Here is a 26342-nt window from a genome sequence, read left to right as displayed (position 1 = left end):
ATGATTGAAACAAAATGAGAAAACAGAGAAAAGGTGACAGAACTGCTTTTTGAGGCCAATGGATGTTGAGTTAATAGTTGTGCTACTTGCTGAAGAAGTATTTGTCTATTCTGTATGTACCCACTCCCACCCCAATCAATAACAAATCAACCCAACAGACTCCTGAGACATACAGTGTGCAAATAGAATGGAGATAAAAGCAAATAAGAAACTGCATTTGCATGGAAAGTAAATGTTTTTGCGTAGGAAGTTTTTGATATGTTTGTAAATACAATCCCATTGGCTTTATTTCTTTATTTATTTTCTTTGTATTTTTATTTTTGGTGTGTAATAGATTTTATTTTTCCTAGATTGCTTCAGCATGCTATGCAATGCATTGCCACTTTTCTCCCAGTGAGCTGCTATTTCCATATAAAAAGTAGAGTGTTTTACGGTCAAGCATATATTTTTAACACCGGGGAATTTAAACTGTACTGTGTATTTGTAGAGGCTGCTCAGTGCAAGAGCTTCCACTTGAGAAGATCAAACAAATTGGAGAAATGTTCTGAAAAAGAGAGAGGGAGGATGCAATTCAGAAAGCAAAAGCAGGAGACTATACACAAAAAGAATCAGCTGTACAGACAGATGGGGGCAGGCAACAAACCAGGTATGAAAAGGTTCTGGGAACTGTGGTTCCCCAGCATGACACAAATTCTTCTCTGGGGGGAAAACAGCAGTCTGCCTTGGAAACAGGTACTGGGATGACCCCTCTGCTTTGCTCGGTGTTAATCGGGTTGCAGCTGGGGCACTGCAATTAGTTCTGGGTGTGGGTTTTTTTCAAGAAAATATGGGTCAGGAGGAGAAGAGTTGCAGAAACAATTGGAGATCTAAAAAACAGGATTTGAGAGGAAGGGTCAAAACAACTCAGGGCCATTTAGCAGAGGAAAAAGCAGGATAGAGGGAGAGCATGTGGCAGTCTTTAAATACCTGCATGACTACAAAGAAGGGAGTAATCTGTTCTCCATGGCCATGGTAGTTGAGACTAGGAGTGATGGGCTTAAATTGCAGCAAGAAGTGGATTTGTCTGGGACATGCACAGAGAGTGCAATAGCAAGGTCTGCTGGAACTGGAGGCTCAGGGATCCCCATTGCTGCGTTCAGAATAAAGCAGGCACCCATCTGTCAGGAGCTGTCTGAGCAACCCAAGACAGAGAAACAAGCTGGATAACCTCAGACAGTCCTTTCCTAGAAGTCTGTATGTTTAAATTCCATTTTAACGGGTCCATTTGATCTCCATCCCCTTTGCTAGACTGCAGATGTAGGCCCAGTGGCCATATGATCACTGGTGTGACTCAGAAGCTCTGTGACAGGCAATTTGCTTCCTTGGGTCTCCCACCCACGCCCAGCTGGAGGGCGAGCTATCTGATAAAAGAGCTGTGCGTCTCTGAGTGTCCGTTCCAATCTTGTCATGGATAGCGCTGCTCAGTCTGCTCCTATAAACCTTCCTCAAAAGTAAATTGGTAGAATACATTGAAGATCTTCCATGCGGAAACCTGTCAGCCTAAAGCAACATCTTACTATCCATGAAGAGCCAATGTGGGACATGTAGTTAGCTCTACATTGGCTAGCAAGTGGAAAAGATAACTACAGCCAGATTTTGTCTAGCAGCGGATGGGTAAAGATGACTCCCTCTTTGTCCTCTTGTCTGCCCAACTCTTCATTACACTTTTCTCTTCTACCCCTGCCAGCTTCCGAGCTGAGGCCATGGACAGTTATCCTGGAGGATCTAGAACCAGCAAGCCCAGATTAAAGTGTAATGAGTGAAGAACTACTTTGTTCTCTTGTTTTGCAGAAAGCTTTAATTACCCAATGACTTGCAGAAAAAGAATAAGTAAACTTGCTGGTCACTTCCATCTGAAATAAATCTGGAGAGAATATTTATAGAGCAAGAGTCTGTGGATCCCCAAATCTGTTCATAATTATTGAACTCCTTCATTACACTTTCCTCTTGGAGAAATCCAAGAGGATTGGATCCTTGGCATTAGGCTGCAGAGGAAAAAAGTCCTGTTTGTAGTTGCTTTTTCTATGAGTCTCCTGTTAGAATCATAGACTCACAGAATCATTAAGGTTGGAAAAGACCTCTAGGATCATCCAGTCTGACCCCAACCCATCACCACCATGCCCACTAACCATGTCCCTCAGTGCCACATCTCCATTGTTCTTTAGACCCTCCAGGGACGGTGACTCCACCATCAAAGAGAAAACTGCTCACAGTGGAAAATTAATCTATGGAAAGTGTCAAAATCTATAATCTCTCAAATGTCATCTATAGACCCCTTGCATTTCTGGAGTGCTAGATACTGAGTTTTGGTTCCTGAAACTAGTATGACTGGTCTGCCAAAAAGCCATGGCTGCTGGTCCCCTGCAGCACAGTTTACTCAAATTCCATGCAAGTGTAGTAACCAACTAGCACATTTGAGTCCCTTTGTTGTTTTCGGCATATACACTGGCATAATTTTATCCTTCTCAGTCTCTCATATTTGGGGGATTCTTACCTGGCTGAGAAGATCATATGTTCCAGTGCTCAGGATGTGACATTTCAGCATTGTGATTCTTGCAAAAAGCCCCAGGGGATAATTCAAAACAGGAAAAGAAGGCCTGGGGAGAATTTTTGTGATGAAGTATGGTCAGAAGCATATTTAGCTGCCATGTACCCTGTGTAATGGGATCAGATCAGAACCAGCAGACTGGGGAGAGAGCTGATGAGTGAAACTCCAGCACCGCCTTGCACAACTGTCCTGGGAGGCTTCCTATGCAGCTCCTGGCCAGACTGGGCTCTGATGGATTCATGGCCCAAATTGCTGCCTCTTTTTATCTCTGTGAGTATGGTACAAATCCTAGTTATTAAAAATCAAGAACAGAAAATCCAATTCTAAATGTAATATCAGTCCAGGTCCAGTTGTGAGTAGGTGACATAAACTAACTTCAGACACCGATGGACAGTTGACTGCTGCACAGTAACACAATACAATTTAGTACAATTTTCCACAGTTGACATATGTTGATCAATATAGGGCTCAGAATTTAACAGGCATAGAATTTCAATTAAACTGAATTACAGAAGAGTATAGTCATCACCATGCTAGAAAAGAGGTGTTTTAGCAAATGAAACAGACAACCCCACTTTCTGCATGCTGTGCTGCAGCTGGTCTGTGAATTAAAAAGTGGGCTTTAGCTTTCAAATTTTCATCAGCACTTAATTCTTAACCAAACCGTATCATTAAGGTAAATTGTTTTTTCTTTTCTTTTTCTTTCTCACCTTTTCTGTTACTACTGGGGATACGGACCGACTGCCTCTAAACTGACAGGCACTTTGTTCCAGGAGTGTGCATGCAGCAAGACAAGCCAGCCCTCACCCAGGTGGGTCGATTCCATTTTGCTTGTGTTGGCTAGCAGCTGCAGTACGCTCAGCCATGCCAATGCAGGGCACAGCCACACACATCTGCTGCATGGTTAACCATACATGCAGAAAAACTCATGGATGTGCATTTCTGATGCTCCCTGAGATGCACCAGTGTGAATGTGCACACTTCACATGCCTTCTTGTTTGTTGCTTTTCATGCAAACGCTGATGACTTTTGTTCAGAAGACATCACTTTGTGGGTATGTACCTCCTGGTGTCCACCTGCTGCATCACAGAATCATAGAATCATTACAGTTGGAAAAGTCCTCTAAGACCATCCAGTCTAACCCCAACCCATCCCCACCACGCCCACTGACCACGTCCGTCAGTCTCCACTGTTCTTGAACACCTCCAAGGACAGTGACTCCACCACTCCCCTGGGCAGCCTGTGCCAGTGCCCAGCCACTCTTTTGGAGAAGTTATTCCTAATATCCAACCTGAACCTCCCCTGACAGAACTTAAGGCCATGACCACTCATCATAACGCTGTTGCCTGGGAGAAGTGGATGACCCCCATCATGAAACACTACAAATGCTTATAGAGAGAACCCAACCACTGTCACTTATTGCTGTTTATATTTGCTACGGAAAATAGCAGCAAGGAATCAGCTCATTTCAGTGAGGCAGATGAGTGGATTTTGACTGAGGTTAAGAGGCAGGAGCAAAGCAACAGTCACGAGTGACTAAATTCATAGCTCAGGAAATTTGCATTGTCAACAGTGTTTTCCAGCTGTGGCAGAAGTGTTTGGGGCATGCTTCCCCTGCTTGAATGAGAACATAGCATAGCACAACAGACTGCTATTGACTGAGCTGCAGTTTGGCTCTCTCAAAGGGCATCTCCTGGATACCAAGAGGCTAGTCCAGGTTTCCCTGAAGATACAGGTGCTTTTGGCTGCCTCCAACATGTTCTGCTCAGGAGAGCTGCTGAGTGCAGACCATTTTTTCAGAGCACAGTGCTCTAAAATGCAGTTGGTGTGAGACAGTTTTTCTGTTTCTGGGCTCTTCCCTGAAACATCCATTACCAGTCAGGCCACCAGGGTGTAGGGAAAGGCTAGTAACTCTGCATGCAGAGCTGACCCAGTGTCTCTGAGTGTCTTGCAGGTCACACTGTGCTGTATTTGAATGCCCCAGAGATAGCTGTGAGATACTGTGAACGGTGTGACATATACAAGAAATTGCTTTTATATCTTATTATGAGAATGTTGTGTGCGTGTGTGTGAATTTAGTGCTGGATTATCAGCCCTGAAAAATGTGTCCTCTGAAGAGCTTAAGTATGCTGCTGTGTCTTAGCACTCATTTGGGAGGACCAGCTTTAGAGGTGAAAAGTAAAGACCTCTCAATAGGCTGCTGAGTGCCTTGTCTCTCTGTGAAAGTACGGAACAAGGGTGTCAACCCTGGCAGCTGGCTTTGTCATGTGGACAGATTTCCACTGGCAAATGGACCTAGGACCACCTCAACTTCAGGCATGACATGCACGGAGTTGATCCTCTTCATCTCCTTTTGGAAAGAGACCACCTTCACCTGCAAGTCTCCAGTGTTTTGTGGAAAATCAGATCTGAAAGTGTCTCTGGCTACAGGTGAGCATGCTGGAGCCCTGGTACCTCCTCTTATTCTTGTCTTGGTGTTGATTATTTGGAGGGGAATGCTGTGCAGGTCTGTAAGGGATCTCTCTGCTCCCTTCACATTTAAAGCCTCCTGCAGCCTTGGATACAGACAGTGTCATCACTTTGAAGAGCTGTGCTGTGCCTTCTCTCTCAACAGTCTCCTCCTTTGTAAATATTCAGGGTCTGATTCTTCTAATTTTGAAGGTAAATGACATTTCCATCATTCCATACTTGTTGCTTTTTCCTAGTAGATGGCATTAAATTCACCTCTCTGTGACTGAGGATACTTGTTATTTACATAAGAGTCCCAACATCCCCTCATTTGCAAACACAGTAATTGCACACCATTTTCAGTCAGCCCTGGAAGGTTTGGAGCCTGATGGATGGCCCAGTGGCTGCAGGGCTCCATGTAGAGCAGCTCACTTTGGTCTTACCTGCTCGAGGAGACAGAGCCTGGAGAAGCAGAGTGAATTATAAGCCACATCGTCCCTGGAGGTGTTCAAGAAAAGGGTAGATATCACAGTGAGAGACATGGTTAGTGGGCATGGTGGGGAGGGGTTGGGCTTGGACTAGATGATCTGAGTGGTCTTTTCCAACCTTAATGATTCTACAGTTCCCCCATAGCGCTCTCCTAGCATCACACCATTTTCAGTTCATGTACAACTCAGGCAAGCTGTGCTTTCTTTGTGTTCAGAACACTGCAGTGCAGCACTGGACAGGCCACATATTTAACTCTCAGGCTGGATCACTCAGGGGAGCAGAAGCACTGAGGATGAAAATGTTTGAATGTTTGGACCCTAGCTAAGGAGGGAGAAATACAAAAATTCACGTAGGTACATAATCATAGAATCATTAAGATTGGAAAAGACCACTCAGATCATCTAGTCCAACCCCAGCCCACCCCACCATGCCCACTGACCATGTCTCTCAGTGCCACAACTCCATGGTTCTTGAATGCCTCCAGGGACAGTGGATATACTGATCCTCCAGAAGCCTGTTTTCCTGCTGCAGTATGGGGACATTCATTAGTGAGACTGGGGGTGAGCAGTGCAACTCTCCTGTGCTTCAGCTGAAGGATCAGTTGTTTTTATATGACATCCCAAAGAGAACAGTTGTAGTACAGATCAAAAACTGCCTGGGCAAAGTAGGGCCTTGCTCATTTTACAGGCTGCCTTCAAACAGATGCTGTTAAGTTGTGTTTTTTCAAAAAATACTTTTTTCTTTCAGGAATTATTATTACTTTTTCTGTCACTTACACTTCTGTCTCTGTGAAATAAATGGAGAGGAAATACAGTCAATCTCTCCACAGCATTTCTCTTTTGTTGCTTTCTAGAGTACCTGCTAATTAAACTGTTTGTTTGTTACATCTCCCCTCTTGTATGAAATTTGTAAAATAAAACAGCTGACTGCAAAGCCACAAACCCTTGCTGAGAAAGTCAGAGGCATATGGCCCTCTGGAGAGAGCATCTTTTGGGTTTCAGCTTTAAGATTTTGCTTTCCTGTAGGACTGCAGAACTACTGGATACTGAGCGTGTCCAGTAGTTGAGTCAGAGTTGGCCCCAGGAATGATGCTGTAAGGCAGGAAGGGAGCTAAGCTGGGTCTCTCAGTCCTTTTGCTGAGGGATGCTTATTAATGGAGTGCTCAGAAAAAAAAGGGGAGTTGATCTCCAGACAGCAAATAGAGAAATTGCCAATCAGTGGCATTCGGGCACCTCTGAGCATAAAGATATGCCAGACCAGCAAAAATTAACTCTTGTTAACAACCACCAGCCTGGGAGAGGTTCTTGGTAATGGTGCAGAGTCAAGAGAGCTGGGTGGGTTGTGGCGGGTCAGCACACCAGAAATGGTTATTGTTGCTTTTGTCCAAAGACTGACAATAAATAACAAGAAGGTTTGACTTTTAAAATGAACGTTGAAATGGAATTGAACTGCAGGCCTGTATGTACTTTGTGTTTGCACACATTTGGCAAAGCCAGAGGTTGTGACATGAGGTCGCTGCAGGCTGATGAGAGGGGAGCTCGCCTCGGGGAGCGCTTCTTCATTCTTGCAGTTACAGAAATCCAGGGATGAGGTGAAGGGAAAGGATCAAATGTGTTTATGCTTAAATCTGTGAGCCCTGAGTGAAGGTTATACAAATACCTGGGAGTATAAATCTGGAGAGGAACTGTGTACTTACTGAAATAGAAGAGAAAATAGTTTTGTATAGAAAAGATAAATAGATCAAACAAACCTATATTGTTCCTAAAAATATCATCCACCCCCTCTAAAAGCTGTGCTAGCGAATCTGGCTTTGATATCTTTCAGAGACGCATCCCTGGGATGTGCTCCTTCAGCACCCATCCTGTTGTTCTGGAAGCACAACCTGTCCTTTCTGCTTTCTGCAGTGGCTAACAGAAAGGAAGGGTCTGGCTTCTGCCTGACACCTTCATCCAGCTTGAGGATATCCTTGGATGTAACTGGGTTTGGAAACATTCCGATCATAAGAATTAAATGAATGTGTAGGCTAAATCTTATTTCCTACTGTTCCTGCTCCCGCTCATCTCTGACATCAGTATTTGATGTATTTAATCAGCTGATCCGGGCTGGAAAGGTTAGAAGTGAAGGATGCTCCTGTCCGTTGCATGTTAGCAAAACAGCAGAGTAGCTTTGGCCTTGTGAGATTTGAGGCAAATTGTCTTAGCCCACGTAACTGCGAACTCACTGTGTCCTGGGCAGGTTGTTGCCATGGACTGAGATAGCCATGTTTCTTTTGGATCAAGTTTTGCTGTACAGACTTAAAAGGAAACTAAAACACAGAGTAGATTTTAACTGTATTTTGCTAAAATGTCTTTAGGTTTTAGTCTGTAATCAGGCAAAATCAGGCTGCTTCACAGGATTTATGTCATCTTGCACTGCAGAAATTTTGTATGACTGCAAATTCTCTCCAGTTTTTCCTCAATCTTGAGCTCCCAGGTATAGGATTAAGCCGAAATCTGATTTCAGTGCCAGGATCATGCTGGCTGTGTACAGCACAGAAATCAGAGAAGCAAGTTCACAGAGGGGATTTGAGTCCAGTCCCTTCCTCTCCTTCTCCTTAGCAGCTCCGTATCTATTCCTGGCATAGCTAGATGTCACTTCCCAAAGAGAAATGCTTTTCAGGATGCTGATGATCTCCCCTAAGCCATAGACTATGGCTGTCTTTCTCTTGTTACCATTTTGTAAGTAAGATACAAAAGTGAGTTTGCCCAGGGGTGTCTGCAGGTGCTCCAGGCAATCTGGATAGGCAGCACTTGTCAGGACACAAGGGTCAAATGACAACGTGCCTTTTGAGCAGCAGCTTCTCCTGAGTTGCCATCTGTCTCCAGACTGATCTTGCTGGGCCTTCAGCCGCAGATTGATGGCCCAGTGCACCCCAGACACACTGCTTTCTTCTCAGCACATTCCTGTAGTCGGTCACCACCAAGCAAAAGCAGCTTTCACTTTTAAGAAACAAAACCTCAAGGAGGCAGCTACAGGTAGGAAGTATTCACCTATCCAGTGGATGCCTTCTGGTTCAAATGATGACTTTGTCCTGTATCCCTGTGTCTTACTTTTAGCCTCCATATTAATCCTCCTTTGTGGTTCCATTTCAGTATGAGTTCAGAGCAGTTTTGGTTATTACAGGTTTCCTCACATTCAGTGACTTGAGAGTTTTGGTTTGTACTTTTCTCCCACCTTTGTCCTTTGCTCTCAGCCTCTCACACCCTGCTTTTCTGGCTATTCAGAAGGGCTGCCTTTGTTTCTTGAGTCATTCATCACACTGACAAATACCAATGCATCTTTTACTCTTCCCCATGAAAAGGATGGGAGTAGAGGCAGGTTTTGCTGGAAACAAATACACCAGTAATATCCTTTCAACCTGAGAGGCAAAAGATAGCTGCCACCGGTTCCTGATAATGAAAGGCAGATTCCCAATCACCTCTCAAATTGGACTCATTATTATCAGAGTGGTGAGGCACTGGCTGCCCAGAGAAGCTGTGGATGCCCCATCCCTGCAGGTGCTGAAGGCCAGGTTGGATGGTGCCCTGGGCAGCCTGATCTGAATCTGATTTAGTGGTTGGCAAACCTGCCTGCAGCAGGGAGGCTGGAACTAGATTATCTTTGACCTCCCTTCCAAACCCAAACCATTACATGATTCTACGATTATCCAAGAGGAAACTGAGTCGGAGACATTAGAGCCAGTATTTAACTTGAAAAAATCTGGCTGTCTTTTTCAGTGGCTTCGTTTGGATTTAGGAGCCAAGGTCAATGTCTGTATCTGAGTATTTTGGTTTCTCTGTCCACATGATGCAAAGCTGGGCAGCCTGATGGTCTGTCTCAGCTCCCAGTCCCATGCTTTGCCAGCTGTGTGCCTCCCATCTCATGGGATTGCATGGAAATGGCCATGCCTCAGTTTCCCTGCCTGCACAGTGGTGAGTTGGCTCAGTCTGCAGAGGGTGCAGAAGTAACTTGGTCTTAATGACAAGCGAGGAAAACATGGAGGTGTCTGCAGCTCCCGGCTGTGCTGCCTACATGACCTTTGTTTTTCACGATGCTGCAAGACATGTCCCCTTGCAAAGCCCCCAGAGAGTCTGCCTGGAAATCTCTCTATCACCTGGACCCGGGAACTCCGATCCATCTCCAGGCAGGAACCTCATCACTCACAGAGCTTTTAATTCCTGGGAGAAGCAGACGAGACAATATTCAGCAGCTGGTTATTTCTTCCTTTCCCTCAGTCCCTCACATCGAGTGTCAGTTTAGAAAAAAAAAAAAGGCAGAGAACTGGCCATTAGCAAGGAAAACAGTTTAGGGAAGAGACGAAATAAAAATGCAATCAATTATCTCTCGCCGTGCCCAGGTGTGTGGGTGCAGTCAATTTTCAAAGTCATCGAGAATTTTAGATGAGAAAAGGGAAGCTGTTCATGGCAAATTGCAAGTGTTGGGGGAAGGGGGAGGGAGAAGGAGAGAGAAAGCAGAGAGAGGAGAGAAGGAGAGATTAATTTCCCTCTTGAGTGAGAAGTGTGTTTGAGACAGACAGATGGGCTGTAAATACTCCAAACCAAGGACAGGAGCGGAGACAAGGGAGAGGCTGGTGATTGAAGTGTGACTGTGATGGAGGGAGCACATTTCCTGGCCAAGGTGACTGGGTTTGTTCTGAGAGGGGAGATTTCTGAGATGTGGCTGCCGCACTTCACATCAACCTGGAGCATATTTAGACTTGATAAGTGATATCCAGGTCCCAGAGGGGTTTTCCTTAAGGGTCAGCTTCAACCGCCTGCCTTGTAGGGAAGTCTGAGGGGGAGAGGGGAGGGAAGAGAGGGAGAGAAGAAAGGGAAGGGGGAGGGGAAGGAAGGAAGGAAAGAAGAAAGGAAGAGAAAGACGCTCTTCTTTCCTCATTAAAATTATTGAGCTGTCTACAAGTGGTGAGCGAAGGGACCATGTGACCGGCAGTTAATCACATTGCTGTGAAATGTGACTGCTGCTGATAATAGGATCTTTCCTTCAGTAGAATTTCTGTTTCAGAAGTAGTGATTTTCACAAAGAAAAGAGGTTGAGGGAGATATCATTTCAGATCTAACGGAGCCTGTGTACATTTTCTTTAGGGAGAAAGCCTCCTTTTTCCTTTTCCGTTTGGCATCCCTGTTTGTATTTTTATTACCATCATCAATTTTTCATCTTCTCAGCCCAAACCCACCGCGTACAAATGTAGCCCAGCTCCGCTCTGTCTGCTGGCAGATTAGTTCCCATTTAGTCATAAAGTTAACCAACCTTGTTCCAATCAATTAATCCCTAGAAGCTTTAATTTATTGATGCCCCGGTCTATGTGAGCTGTCGAAAAGATGAACGTCCTGCTTCAAAATGAACTGGTCTGCCTTTCCTCCAAGATGCCGGAATTACAAGGAGCTGGTAGTAAATAAGCATTTAGAAATCCCTTCTGTACAATCAAAGGCAACAGCAGTACAGAGAGGAATAAAGGGGATTTTAGCATGCATGAAAAACAGAGCAATATATGAATCAGGCTCTCAGGATGGGAACAGCGGGGCTGTGGGATCGGCTGAGTTGGCTGTCACAAAATTGATCTAATGTACGACAAGTTATTATGGGAGTCACAGGCAAGTGAACAGGTGTTGGTCCAGACACCTTCCCCCCATCAGGTCTGGTTTGCCAGAATCCCTTAACTCCTTGTTTGGGAGCCTGAATTACCTTCACCCTTGTTCTCTGGGTTTGTGACTGGATTCAGTGGTTAATCCAATAGGAAACTTCTCCAAAGCACGCTGAAATAAGCAGGACTCTCCCTGTTGGTTTCCCTGCCGTGTAGATCAGGTGCTGCTAAAGCAGATGCGCTAGTCAGAACTAATTAGAGCTGATCTGGTTGCATAAGAGGGAAAAAAATGTAGCACCGAAAGCATTGAAATATTGAGGTTGTTTCCATGTTACAAGGTAGGAAAAGGACCTATTTATATTTTTCTTTCTGTGTTTTAAGGAGTTGTTATTCACACATGTTCTTTTCTGAGCATGCCAGATTTGGAAAACAAAAAGCACCTATCATTGTTTTGATATCAAAAATAAAAATAAAATAAAATAAAATTTTAAAGAAAACAGCAAAGAAAATTGTAATCAGATCAAGAGTTTCTGGAAAAGCAAAAAAGTGCGGGTGAAGATGCTCAGCTGGGCTGAAATAAGGGCCAGGTCACAGCTTTTGTGCTCTTCCAGCTGCAGGACAGTTTGGCTCTTCCGTCAGTTTCGCCTTCTCTGATCAGTCTGGCATGCTCTCCTGCATGACAAACGATCTGCAAACAGACCCACATTCTCCCGGCTACATCAGCTCAGGATGACTTGCCAAGCAATCCTTGGCCGGTTGTTGGATTGTGAGCTGCTCTTCATGGGATCTGGGCTTTGGCAGGTGAGCTGTTTCAAGTGGGCTCCCCACCCCCGTGCGTTCGTTGCCTTGTTCCCGCATGGGCTGAATGTGGGTGAGTCAACACAGGCTGGTTGTGAGGGGTGAACCAGCAGAACTCTTCTCTCTTGCAAACTGTGCGAAAAGCAATGCGTTGCAAGCATGGAGGTAGCTAGAGCAAAGGGATTTTCTCAAAGAAAATCTTTGTGGAAATATTGTTGATGCTGTTCTCTCCTTAAGAAATAATGTGTCCAGGCTGCCTCCTCTCAAACAGGAATCACCTTGGCCAAGGACAGGCATGTTCCTGTGGAGCAAGTTGGGAAACTGTCCCTATTCTTGTTCCCGCTGCTGGATTTCCTCGTTGGGGTTGGAAACAGCACATCCCCTTTTGGACCTTGGTTTAATCCACACGTGGGAGCTTGTGGGCCTCTGAAAGGTTTTTACTATTGATAGGTCAAAGGAGAACTGCTTTATTTGTGGTAGTGACCAGCTCTTTATGCGTCTTATCTCCTGTGTTAAATTTTTGCATGCAAGAATGTGCTGGAGCCAATGCTGATTCTTAGGTCTATACTTGAAGCTGTACCAAGTGTGCCTATCCAGAGGACCCTTTGGATCTTGATTGGTTTTGCTGGCAACTGAGAAAAGAAACTGGTCCTGTATATGGGTGAGCAATGTTTGTCCAGGCCGTGCCCAGGTTGATTTGGGCTGTTAGCTGATCTCAGCTCAGGCTCTGCACCCTGCAGAGGTGTCTGTGCTGCTCCTCTGACCGGGAGGGGTCTCTTCACTGGAAGCACTGATGTTCTTTCTTTGAACACTGGTGACAAAGATAGGCTGTTGGGGTGGGTTGTTTGGTCTGACCTGGTTTGGTATTTCTTGTGAAAGAATCCATTATTCCTGTTCTCTGCAGGGTTTTTCTAGAGAGGTTAGAAATTCCCTGTCCTTTCTGCTTTCTCTGCTCTTTCTCTACTAGAATCACTCAGGTATATTTCTCTATTAGCTGAAAATCATTGCTTCAGTCCCTGCAAAATTGTCTACAGAGCAAGGACCAACTTCCTGCACCTTCTTACTCTACTGAATGGTCATCCTATGAAAATGTAGCCCCAAGCACAGTGGCTCTCCTGACCACTGCCAGCCCCTGGCAGCACAACCCAGCTGCCTTTCTTCAGGTTTCCAGCATGCTCGAGGTAGGCCTAAGGGCCCTATTTGAATGCGGTTCAAGATACATAGTTCTGCCTCATTTCCAGTCTCACAGCTTCATTCTCCAGCCTGTCGTCCCTCGTCTCCTGTTGCTGTACCCTACAGCACTGCTGCCCTGCATGCATATGTTTCTTGCTTCCCCTTGATTGCTTTTTGCACTTTCTCCCTTTGCCCACACTGGCTTGCTTTTGCAGGCAGCGTATTTATTGCTAGCTGGCAAACACGAGCACTTGGACATACATTCAATTATCTTTGAACAATTTCCATTTACTCCGGTGTTGCTTTTCTCCCTTTCAGTTTCACTGAACACTGCCTGCATTTTCTCAGAGCTTGTCTGACTGCAGTGCAGCCTGCTGCTGTTCTCCCTCCCTTTTTTTTCTTCTTCTTTTTTTTTTCTTTCCACTTTTTCTGTGGTTTCATTAAGCTCCCTCACTGAGTTCTGCGGACCATGTCCCCACTACTGTCCTTTCTGTACATTTGCACTGAGAAGGTCCCATGTTTACCCTCAGTGCATTAAACACTCCCTTCACCTGGAAGGAAATCAGTGGTACAGGCAGGCTGGGGTTTCACCTCCTCCTCCACCCCCAAAATGTCTTTCTTTTTGATGTACAGTGATCTCCCCCTCTCTCGTGGTCTCACTCTTCCGTGCTTTTCCATTAAAACTTAATGCTTTACTTTTACATTGGTGGAGTGCAGTGTGGAGATGATAGGGGTCACTCCTGCTTACTGTGCAGGTGAATGTGTTGCTGATCAAGTTCTGTTCAAGTATGTAATCTTCCCTGTGAGCTGTGCTCAGAGACACTGCTGCCCACTGCTTATTCTCCCTCCCTTCTGACTGGCAAAATGTATCTCTGTTTGGACCAACTCTTTCATAACATCTCTTATGTTTTTGTAAGAGGCATTTTGATTCAATATCCACAAAGAGATGGGGAATTACAGGGAGGAAAGCAATTGATTGTCCAGCTCTGACATCTTCCTGGCTGGCTGACTTTGTGGGAGAGTTGCTTTGGTCAAAATCTTCAGGAACAGGGAAATATCTGCAGCACAGAGGTACTCCAGCTATTTTTAAACCAGCTGGCTTTGGCACAAGAGAAACAGCATGAGGTGAGCTGTAGTTGGTGTGCTTCTAAGAATGGTTGGAGTATCGCTGTAACACACCATGGTTACTGTTGTGACTGCAGGATGAAGATACCGGCCTGTCTCACAGCAAAGCACGCTTCTCCTCCCATGGGGCTCGCTGCGCTCATGCTCCTTGACTTAATGAATTCTGGTAATCTGGTTGAGAAACTCTAGAGCTATCTAAAGGATGGGATGTGTGAAGTTTATGAAGGGAGATGGCAGAGGGGGAACTACCGCCAGGTGAACAAGCAGGAAGTTGGACTAGATGACTTTTAAGGGTCCCTTCCAACTCAGACGATTCTATGATTCTATGAACATAAGCCACATATCTGAGCTGTCTTTCTTTCCAACTCCATTAGCAACACAAGCTAGTGATGGGAGCTACCGTGATGGTATCTCCTTTAAACAAACTCCCACCCATGCCAACAGTTTATAGGTTCCTGATGAGTACAGCCATGAGACAGAGACCTTTCCCCTATCTCCTGTAGGTGTGGGGTATCGCTTACTTATTGGGCATGGAACTAATTGAAGGGTAGTTCATGCCATCAAGCTTTGGGATGTATTTATATTTTTAACTACATGTAAGTGATTATCAACATTATAAATAATTACAGTCTGCCTCCCAGCCCCTCTGCTCCATTCCACCCTGCTAATTGCAATCCTTAGATCTCAATGAGCTCATTATGATTTGTCGATATTCAGCTCTTTGGCTTGCTCACTTAGTCAGGACCTTGGGGACACAAATGGGAGCTAAAGATTGAAAATGCCAAGCTCCCAGGGATTTGAGTTAGCGATCATCACTTCTTCATCTCTATGCACAATTTATTCAGAGCTCCACCTTCCCTAATAAATTATAGATCCCTCAAAGGGAAGCTTTGCCAAGGGATGGGCAGTTGTCTTACTTGGGGGGGGAGCTCGTTCTGTGCTGTATTGAGTACCATTGACATCTGGTCCTCACAGGATTGGATCCCTGCTGCCCTTCCCCTCCACCCGTCTCTTCCACCCCTTTTGGGAAGCATTAACCTTTTCAACGTGATGTATGTGAAAGGGCGACAGTCAGGAGTGGCAGTTCCTAATGGATTCTGTTTGTTTGGTTGCTTGTTTGTCTGAACTGCCTGCACTGCTGTCCAGACCTCTTGGAAAAGCGAGCCAGAGTGCAACCAATATTCTAATAAGTAGCAAAAGGTGGAGAGGCTTTTAAAGAACAGTGTTTAAATTCAGAAATAAGACGCAGATGAATGTGGGGCAGGGGATTTGGGATTTAGCCCAGCTGAAGATAGCAGCATGTACAGCCTTTAGGGAGGGTCTGAATTTTCAATCACAGGCCATAGTAGTGAGATAACTGTGGTGATCTTTTGAAGGTTTGCAGCTACAAAGGGGTGGATTCGTGCCCCTTACTCTTCCTCTTGGGAGTGCAGAAGTAGAGATTGGTCCTACCCGCCTTGCCAAGGACTGAGAAAAATCCCAGCAGAGATGGTGCCCATGACAAAATCTAAATGTAGGGCATTGAGTTAGAGGGGCACCCCTCTGCCTGCCCCTCCATTCTCAAGCAGGATCAGTTTTGCTTGCCCTTCTCCTCGTAGCTTTTTTCCTAATTCTGCCTTAAGATGGGGATGCCATGGCCTCCCAAGGAGATATCTTTCCAGTGCTTCATTATCACTAGAAAGCTTCCCTCAAAGTCTAATCTCAAACTTTTTTCTTGTGAATCCAGGCCATTGTTTCTTGTCCCATCACCTACAGGTGCAAAGAGGTTTATCCTGCTCTACAGCAGCCTTTACCCACTTGTGGAGCCCTCTCTCTTCACCATTTTGTGGTCCAAAGGCTGCACATCCTATCATTTTATCCTCCTCAGGCTTTCTGGACTTCTGATAATCCCCAGGCAACTAAACAGAAATTTAACCAGCTTTGAGAGCAGCAGAGTCTGACTCTGCTTGGTGCCTCCACAGCCCAGTGCTGCATCTGGCAGGAGCCTGGGGCACAGCTGGGGACTCAGCCATCCAGCTCTGCAGGGACTGGGGAAGGCATTGTGCATCACAGTCCACAGCTGCAGCCAACCTCCTTTGGCACCCATGGGTGTATATCCTATGGTGTTCAATGCAAACACTGGTGAAGGAAGTCGGTCTGGCAATGGGGAGGTCCCTCCAGGCGGTGCAGAGCATGGAGCTCTCCTGTGAGGTACAGAAACTTGTGAATGGAGTAAGCTCTGGGATTATTCCTCATTATTAATAGTATTAATAGTAATGAGGATAGAGATTGGGAATGCAAGCAAAAAGTGAGAGTGTGGTAATAGCAAAATGAGATGTGGCCTCAAAATACAAGAGTTTAATGGGAAAAAAAAGAAAGTTGTGTAAAAGTATTGTTTTTTTTATTATTGTTATTTTACAAAAATAAAAAATAGAAAAGGAGGGGGTAAACAGCCTCCTATTCTTGTCTTTATCCTCTGGGACTGTCATTCAGCCCGGGCTCTCATTTTATTGCACAGGACCTGTGCCAGCGTAAGGAGCAGTGCAGTAGACAGGTCTCACCTCTAGAAGGAGAATGTGAAGGGGAAGTGATTTTTATAACTGTAAGTGGCACCCTGGAAAATGGAGAGATGTGAGGTTGCTGCTTAGGTCTCTCATAAACTCCAGGGGTTGCTGGTTATATTATGGTCAAAAGCACCTTGTTATGAAATCCCTTTTCACTAGAACAAGCAATGGCTCTGAAGCTTCCCCACCAGTTAGTGCCAGATCCCCTCACAAGCACTTGTGTTGAGATGCCCATTCTATAAAAGAAGGGCCTCTCCCACACTGACTGCGTACGGGTGTAATTTCAGCCACTCCAGCAGAGTCTGCTGTTGTTTCAATTAGAGGTGGTGGAGTTTGGCATGGGTTTATTCCTACCCCATTGGAGAAGAGAGCAGAAGAGACAGGCAGTGGAGAAGAGAGGGGAGAGTGCAGACCTTTCCAGCATCGTTATTTGGACAGAGACACACTGCTGCCAGCAGTCCTTCTCTGGGGGTATGATGCAGGAAAGCAAGCCAGCTTGGGTGAGTAGCTGTTTTAGCAAGGGCTTTGTGACAGCAGTCAGAGGAGTGTTATTTGTGGCAGGGACTATATATAACTATACGTGTGTGTATGTAGATTAAATATATATGTGTGTGTAGTCCCTTATCACTGCATTCCAGCTTGAGTGTAAAACACAAAGGAAAAATCAAAGGTTTTAGAAAAAGCTAAATTTATCTGGGAATGGGAATTATTATAGCAAAAGAGGAAATTAATTGGGGGTTGGGGGGGAGGATGGAGATGGCAGTAATATTTTACTCCTGCCTTATACAGGCAAAAATAGCATTAGTTTTCTACACCTGCTAGTAACAACCCTAATCTCTCCTGCCCTTCACCAGCGCTATTCTGGAGTGACTACCTCCCAGTGAGGTGTTTCTGCTGATGTACAGAGAGCTTTGTCCCAGTTCATGTGTGACCCTACAGAGAAATCTCAGGAGTGCCATGGTCTTGAGTCCAAGAAAGCAAAACAAGACAAAGATGAGGTCTTGGGATGCATGGCCCATATTCCCCACCCAGATGATTTTTATTTCATGTAACTCCTGTTGTTTTCTCATCCTAAAGTGATATTCAAGCCCAAGCAAAGCACCTAGAACCACTGGCATCACTGATCCATCCCTTGAGTTGTAGGCTCTCTGCTACTCCAGCCCATCCTTGTCCTTGCAGGGAGGGTAGGCTCCCTGTCTTTGGTTTGGCCAAGCAGAGTTCCCATTGTAAAATCAATCTCGAGGTCTTTTTTCATGATCTGACAGCCCTGGAAATGTGTTACTCCCAGCAGACCTTTCTGCTGCCTGCAGCCTACACCACAGTGCCTTATTCAGAATCAATACTTGCAGATACTGGAGATAACACAGAGAGAAATACATTAACATAGCAGAAGAAACAAAGATAATGATATTTTTCTTACACTTTTTTCCTTCCTCCTCGTATTCCACAGAATAGGATTTTCTTTTCTTCTCCCCCCCAGATCTCTATGATCTGCACTTAGCAGGGCTCCAGACTCTTGAATTATTCCCCATTTTTTTTCAATAAAACCTTAAATCTTTTTCAGAAACTGCTTGTTTTAATTGAAAAATTTCAATCCATCAATTTGCCTCCTCTCTACCCTCTCACCTTCCTCCCCTCCCCCAAACAGACCCATTTGCAGTAAATAATCTGTAGCCAGACTTTCTGCTCTAAAGAAATAAATAATTCTGAATTTGCTGAATCCCGCCTGCTCTCCCACCTTTAAATCACTGCACTTTGTACTGAGCTCAGCCAAAATGTTGGACACACTGAAGCACGACTATTACTTGCAGGCTGCAAGTGTTTTTAAAGGTGCAGCCTCTGGGGCCACGGTGCTTTTTCCTCCTGGGACAGTCTGAGAGTGGAGGTGAGCCAATTTCTGAGGATAAGCTGTCTCTTCCTTGCATTTTGCCCACTACAAATGCAGACACTGCCTTATCCTGAATGGACTTACCAAAGGCTGATGGAAGGCAAGAGGAATCCAGTGGGTCTTTGAGCAGTTCCTTAAGAAGGAACGCAGCCAGGGGAGGAAGGTCCCTGAAAATCACTGTGAGTCTTGAAATGACTGCAGTTCACTTTATCTTTCCTCTACTCAAAAACTTCAAAGTCAGTTCTATGCAGGTTTATGTCACCAAGAAACTCAATTGTCATATTTCACAATTGCTTAATTTCTCAGATTTCTTAATTCCTCTTTTTTCATAATGTCTTCTTTTTAGAACAGCTCTTGTGAAAGCTACTATGTCCTGCCCCAAAATGCAAGCTGCTCTTGAAGAAGGAAAATCCAGCATGCAACAGACTACTGATGCCTAGTTATGATTTATACAATTCATGAGCTTCCAACAATTTAGAGATGAAAAACGCTTTATCCACACTTTGGTGTGTTGAAACATTCTTTCTACCATTTGTCTTGAAACTGATTTTGTTTGGGTAGCGGTGAATGTTACGCACAAAGCTGTGAGTGGAATCTCTAATGGGGACTGTTAGACGTGAAACAATGGCTGAGCTGTGGTGGACCAAGAGGATCCCAAAAAAGTTCTGCTTGTGTTTCTCCAGTGTATTCTGAGGGGTTTAATTTGAATTGGAACTGCGTTGTTCTTGCATTTCCAACCAAACTGATAACAAAGGAGTTTAACACTTAGTTTGCTTTCTGTTTTTCCCTCGTGCTTTTGAGAACATCAACAATAGGAGAAGATAGTGCATGCTGGATTTTCATTTGAAAATTACTTCCTCTCCCCTCATCCCTTTCCTGTGTATCTGTATGAGAGAAGGAGCTCCGCAATTTTCATTGGCTGTGTAAAGAGCTGAGGTCAGTCGATCCCCAAGGGCTCCTTCCCAGATTTGGCAACTGACGAGAATTAAACAATACAATATCAGAAATGTTAAAATCACAAGAAGAGACTTATCCCGGTGTTTTCTTGATGCTGTAACTAACGATCAATCAGACAGCAATGTGAGGCCAGTAAATACTGGCCCAAATTCATCTGGGGAGAACTTGACAGGGAGCTATTATAACCAGGTTTTAAGTAAATCATTTTTAAAGTATATCAATATATGGAGGGATGCTGATGCAGTATTTTCATAAATTAAGATATCCTGATGCTGAAATTCACCATTTCTGGGCTTTTCTTTTTCAGCTGTGAGCTTCGTTCTGACCTTTGCCCCTTAAATAACCTCATCAGGAGTCAGGGCTGCCAAGGTATTAAATAAACCATTTTCTTTTGTCATTTTACAGCTTAGGACAGATTACCATTTACAGGAGGGCCCATTTCCATCTCCCAGTGGTGTAGGGGGACGGTGAGATGGATAAAATGTAACTTACAGGGGACAATGTGAAGATGGCATTAGGATAATGGAGCAGTCAGAGATATCCCTGCAAAATGATGCTCACACTGCTGGTAAATGGCATGTGGATTCAGAGGTAAGAATGGGCAGTGGCCCCGCTGCATTTTCAGCGTTACTTTGGAAGTGTCTGAGGCATATCACACCTCTCTGTTTCTGTGCTTGCTCTGGATGCCCTGATTTTCCTTCCCTGTCTGCGTATCTCAAATCCTACAGTGAAATTAGAGCTCCCCTTTCCTGGCCGCATGTGGAAGCAGCTCTGCAGTTCAGTCTCGCACAGAGCTTTCCATCAGTAGCAAAATGTATTCAGTTGGGTGGCTCCTTTGCTGGTGCTGATGTGTGGTAGAGGGAGAACTGGGATCTCCCATGCAGCACCTCCACCTCCTACCACGAGACTCCTCCATTCCTCACCCCAGGCACTGGCTGGGATCTTCTGCTTCTGTTGAGTTCATTCAAAGGGCAAATGCGAATGTGGCAGCTGATATTGAAATGAGTTCATGGGAAGTGCGGCACGGCCCTTGCAGCACAGTCCCTCCAGCAGAGAGAAAACGCTGCTCTCCGAGGTACGTGTTCTCCAGCCGCCCCTGTCAGAGGAGGAGGGAAAATTACAGCCCTCTGATTGCTCTGGGAGAGGAGCGTACAACTTCCATCTTTGTAATTTTTTCCACCACAATCAAGCTTTTCAGGAAAAGGGCCTGAAAGCCTGAAATAGTCCGTCAGAGCCTTTCCGCCCAGTTCCTTCCTTCATAACACACAAGAAGAATAAAAATGAAGACTTGTCATTGCCATTACATTTCATTTCCAAAAGCATCTGTGCTGTCCAGTCCCGCCTTGGATCAGATGCAGAGGCTGGTGGGGATGGAAATACTCTCCTGATGTGTGAGAGTACTTGGGGAAAGCCCCTGTACTATTTCCAGGGTGGCTGTGCTCAGGACACTGGTGGATTTTAAGCCTAGGGGGGATAGCTGCCATTCTCTCACCTGACCTCAAGCCACATACCAGGAGAGAATGGCCAGCAGAGCATCACAGAATTGTTTGAGTTGGAAGGGACCCTTAACGCCCATCTAGTCCAACCCCCCTGCAGTGAACACTTACAGCTTGATCAGGTGCTCAGAGCCCCATCCAGCCTGACCTTGAATGTCTCCAAGGACAGGAAGAATATCCACCACCTTCTGGGCAATCTGTTCCCACAATGCCCACCTCCATTCTTAGCCTCACACAGGAGCTACGAGCAGCCCCATCCCCACTGACCATGGCAGACCCTGCCAAGAACCATGCCCACATGCACCCTGCAGCTCTGCAAAGCTAATAGCTTGGTGTTGTCTGTTGCTTGCCTGGCCCTGCTCCCATGAAAGTCAATGGGAAGGCTGGGTAAGTCCTGTCCAGTCCCACACTCTCTTTTAGAAGTTTCCTTCTTTGCTAATGATTTTGAAGTATGTAACCAGATACACTGGAGTACACGAACCTGGTTTCCTGAAGGGCCTGTCTTGAGCAAGGATGTAGCATCAGCACCCAGATTTGCATTGTGATCAGTGATTCTGAAAAGCCACAGACGAGTCCCCCTGACCAAGACTCTGAATTGCTCCCAATTATACTTCATCTGACGCACCCCCCTCTCAATTAGATGTGACACTGGCAGCTTCTCTCATTTGTCAGAGAGTAGTGTCAGCCCTGTGAAACAAAACAAGTGACTGTGGCGAAAACAGCTCTGCTAAAATAGAGGACTGGTTCTGATCAGGCTGGGCGTGATATAGCACTGTGGTTTAAAGCCATGTAATGCCATTTTCCATTAGAGCTCTTGTTCAAGTCAGGAAGGGGTTTGATGCATTGATGGAAGCTGTTATAAAGAGATGAGAAAACCTCATCCATATTTCTCTTGAGATTGTACAAAGCTGACAGCATGCTCACTGACCACGGTCATCTGGGACTCTCCCACACAAAATATCCCTCTTTTCATAAATAACAGGATTGTTGTTGTGGTGGACTGAGATTTGCTGCAGAATTCAGTTTTGTCAAACAAAGAGCTTCTTCTGGTTTTTAATTTGAGCTATTAGAAAGATTCATCCTTCTTTCTCTTTGTGAATCCTTTCCTCTTTCTCCCTTCCCTATTTTTTCTTCTTCTGTCTGTCTTTAGGAAAACTTAGAGGTGTTTTTTGGAAACAAAAGACTTGCGTGGGTCTGGTAAGTGATGCCTCCGAATTGGAAGGCTGCAATTTTAAATCCTGCTTAGGAGTAAACTTGGACGAATTCCATAAACTAATAACCCAGTGCAGTGTTTGAAATTGATGGAGGTGCTGTCCTCTAGATGAGACATAAAAACAGAGATCCAATCTGCTTGGCAGGGACCCCGCAGGACTTATCAAAGATGAGTGGGGGCTGCTAACTGTTTTGCCCTTGTCAAATCCTCGGCACCACCACAGCTTCTCTTTCTGTTCCAAAGCAATGACACTGGACCTTATGAAAATGAGATGACGAACTTGAAGGAGCCATCCTTTCCCTAATTATTTAAAGCAGTTTGCAGTGTCTGGCAAGAGGGGGAAGGAGAGATAATCCACTCACTTCAAAGTGGAATGACCCTGAATTTCAAAAAGCAAAACAAAAGCAAGCGAATGGTGCCACCATGCTCTGCAGCAGCGACATTATTAAATGATCAGTGAGCTATTAAAGCAGCAACATTTAGTACCTCCCCTAATGACTTGTACTGCTAACTGGTTTCCAAATTGAGATTCTTATTGCCTTTGCGCACAGACAGAATAAGGCTGTGTGTGTGTTTCTGGAGGCTCCAGCTGAAGCAGACTGTTCACAATAGGATCAGTGAATCTTCTCTGTTGAAAACTAGTAATGACTTCTGAGGTCCACACTCCTCCTCTGTCCTGTTTTCATGCCAGGGCCAGAAGCTTTGGGGTGTGAGGCATGGTGGAGATCAGAAGTGTGGGGGATTTTGCAGAGAGCTCTGCCTGGTTCTTGTCTTATCTGAACTTCCTAACATCTGCGAAATTTGGCAGAGCTGTGCACGAACAGACTGCTCGGAAATCTCCCCAAAACCACTGATGCCAGTCAAAGAGCAAATGCTGTGAGAACAGCATTTTCAGAAGAAAACCTGGGGATGCTGGTTTCCACTTCCAGGTAGGAAGACAGAGAACGGAGAACAACAAATTGATGGAGGAGGAAGTGAAAGGAGAGAAAATCCTGTCAGGCAGTGAAGATGGAAATTCACCCAGCTGCTTCCATTGTGGCTCTCCCAGCTGGGTTTCTGCTGTCCCCTGGGAGTTCCTGTGATGGGAATAGCTGGGCAGTGGCCTTCAGGTGTGGTTGAAGTTGAGAGTTCCTGTGGGCAAAAAGCACAGCGTGGGTGATTGCAGAAGGAAAGATGGTTATAAAACAACCCACCACACTACCCAGAAGAGGTGAGTTCTGGTTGTTGCTGCAGTTATTTTTGTGTCTGTGATATTTAGTGAATCAAAATGGAGTCTGGGTCTTCTGTGTACCCAAAATAAATGCAAATGTCATCGCTATGATTTGTTTTTCTCTATCAGTTCTACACACGCATGCCGCCTGCACTTCTGAGTGAGTCAGGCCATTTCTCGCCCAGGCTAGGCAGCGCAGGGAGAGACTGTTACTGCTTTTTTATGTATCAGGTATCTGCTTTCTGTGACAGAAACCACTCATCCTTTGTGGAGGTGGCTGGCAAAGCAGTGGCAGTGGGATGGTCTGAGAAGCCAGTATTAGATCACACACATTCTTTTTATCCTGTGCTGCCATGAATCTTATTCCAGATTACAAGCTGTTCCCATTTTGTGGCTTTTCAGTGGTTGGATGTGGTGGCACAGATTTGCATGCCCAGTTTCATCAAAGTGTCCACCTACCTTGTGTGTCCATGCTTGGCAAAATGCCTTTCCCTTCTGTGTAAACTTAGCAAACAGGAGATCTGCATGGGCTGCAAAACACAGTATGAACTATAGGAAATGGGGCTGGATGGGCCTTAGGGGCCCTTCTTTATTACTTTTCCCTAACTTCATGCAAAACCAGTTAGAGCTAAGTCATTCTTGTCTGCCATAGGTTTCACCTGTTCTTGAAGTCCTCTACACTGGAGTTTTCCAGCTGTGCTTAGGCACAGTGGTTACCAGTCCTCAGCTCTTGGGAGAAGCTTTATATGGATAAGTTCAGCCATAGAACAGAATTTCTCCATGTCGGGAGTAAAGCAGAGTTGTAAGGCACCGTGGAGTCTCATGTAGCCACTTCCTCAGCTGTACCCACTCTCATTTTAGGGCTTCCCTCCCTGGCACAGTGTGTCAGGCATTTCCCACCATGTGAACACACGTGTTGTAGAGAGACAAAGAAAAGGGCAGCAGGGCCAGCTCTGGCAGATGAGCCTTCTGAGAGTGGCACTGACAAAATGTCCTAGAGACTTTACTGAGTCCAATTACTGCTTTGTGTCTTTAAAGTGCTGAGTAAATGAAAGAAACTACAAGATCAAGCCATGTTAGTCTTCTCAATCCCTTAAATGCTTGACAGCCCTCTCTCCTTCTTTCTTGTGTTCTCAGAATACTTTGAACTCTTAACCTTTGCTGCTGCTTTGAGTTCACAACTGCAGAAACCAAACTACCCACAGCCATCCCCAAATTCCAGTAACAATCACGATATACTTTCAAAGCAACTGTGCCCTCCTTGAAATTGCTAAACTTTAAGCTGTCTCCAACCTTCTAAACTTTTGTGCTTGTATGGTTATCCTCATCCATTGGCGCCAGCAGGCTGCAGGGAAGCTCACCAGGTACTGCCACAGGCAATGTCCCCCTCCAATCAGCACTCTGTCCCTGCAGACAGCAGCCATGAATGCCAGCTGCTTGGGCTGTGCTGTACCATTGGGCAGAATAACTGTAGAATCATAGACTTGTTTGAGTTGGAAAGGACCATTAAAGGCCATCTAGTCCAACTCCCCTGCAGTGAACAGGAAAACCTACAGCTCCATCAGATGCTCAAAGCATGGTGCAGCCTGACCTTGAATGTCTTCAGGGATGGGGCATCCACTACCTCTCTGGGGAACCAATAACATAGATGCCCACAGCATGTATTGTATTAGAATGGCAATTAGTGTATCTGGGATAGATCTCTGTAACCATACGAAGACACTGGAATGGAAACTAGAGAAGTGGGACCAGATCACGGGGGGAGAAAATCAGTATCAGGAGTCATCCTCGGCCACTTGATCAGGGCTTGATAGCAATGCCAGCAGAGCTGGTGACAGGCTGAGAGTTTTTGGTAGCAGAACTAGAGCTAGAGACTGAGTCATGTCAGTTTGACCTCTCTTATAAATAAATAAATAAATGACAAACAGAGATCTCACAGTGATGCCTGAACCTGATGTCTCATGCTCACTTGTTTTGATGTGTCTAATGTAAGTGGGCGGGTAATAAAAGCTTCATTTAGAAGAAAGTGTCTTCACAGCCACTGCTGGAAGCCCCTGGGATGCTGCACTTCTGGAATTTTCCTCTAATGGAAACATCAGCAGATAACTATCGATAAAACAGAACATGCACACATGCACACGAAACAACCCAGAAACAGTTTCCTTTCCTAGACTGCTGGATGTCAGATGCAGAAGTATATTTAGTTCCCCAGTTTACATACCCACCTCAGCTTCTGCATCTACACCCCTGAAATGGCAATTGTGATGACAATTTGGGGCAGTGCCCTGGAAAAACATGTGGTTATTGCAGTATGTGTAGGCATTGGTTCAAAATAAGCAATTAAAAGAGTCCTCAGCTACACAGCTATGGATAATGGCATCCACTGCATTTCTTCCAGTGGAACATCACCATGTAGAGGATAAGCAGGCGCTACTCTATAACAGGAAGGTCCAGTGCTGACGTTTCACACATGGAGGAGGTTCACCCAATGGATATATGGTCTAGGATATTATTTTGTAATGCAGTCATGGGTTATTTAGCTTGTTTTTAGGCAACAGAGTCTTCAGGAGGTTCAGGCGCCTGCAAGGTCTCTGCAGCAGCTCATCTGCATAGTGTTGGGTTCAGGGTTAGACAAGACAGAAATCGTGGCCAGTGAGGGGAGAGGAGCCCCAGTGTTACTGCTGACCTCCTGAAGGTAATGTACAACTCTCCAAGGCATTCTTCCAGTTCAGTGCTAAACCACCATTTTAGGTTCTGAATACAACACAACTAGAGAACTATAGATTCTTCTAGGA

The 26342-nt window shown here is 45.2% G+C and overlaps 1 protein-coding gene across 1 annotated transcript in view; it reads left to right on the top strand.

The window, feature by feature from the left end:
• The window catches only part of LOC110402371 (cytosolic carboxypeptidase 6-like), an 865976-nt gene that overhangs the window by 827796 nt on the left and 11838 nt on the right, over positions 1 to 26342 (top strand). The gene's annotated exons all lie outside the window — the stretch shown is intronic.

This window comes from Numida meleagris, chromosome 7 (genome assembly GCF_002078875.1).
Source record: "Numida meleagris isolate 19003 breed g44 Domestic line chromosome 7, NumMel1.0, whole genome shotgun sequence".
NCBI classification, from domain to species: Eukaryota; Metazoa; Chordata; class Aves; order Galliformes; family Numididae; genus Numida; species Numida meleagris.
This window is presented reverse-complemented; position numbering and strand designations above follow the sequence as displayed.